This window comes from Belonocnema kinseyi, chromosome 2 (assembly GCF_010883055.1).
Source record: "Belonocnema kinseyi isolate 2016_QV_RU_SX_M_011 chromosome 2, B_treatae_v1, whole genome shotgun sequence".
NCBI lineage: Eukaryota > Metazoa > Arthropoda > Insecta > Hymenoptera > Cynipidae > Belonocnema > Belonocnema kinseyi.
Window position 1 is genome coordinate 164,544,541 of NC_046658.1, and position 213 is coordinate 164,544,753.

Below are 213 nucleotides of genomic sequence, written 5' to 3' on the forward strand. Positions count from 1 at the left end.
AGGGCGCATACTTTGAATAAAATATTTGTTATCATTCTCTTGAAATAAATGTGTTTTTTTCTTGAAAAAATACCGGTTTCATATGTATACACTTGGTATTTCTAAATTATTTCACAAAGAATGTTACAAAATAAATCTTGACACCTATAGTTTATGGGGCAACAACAACATTATCATCCGGATTTTTCTTTAAATCATTAACCAGTTTTTGTC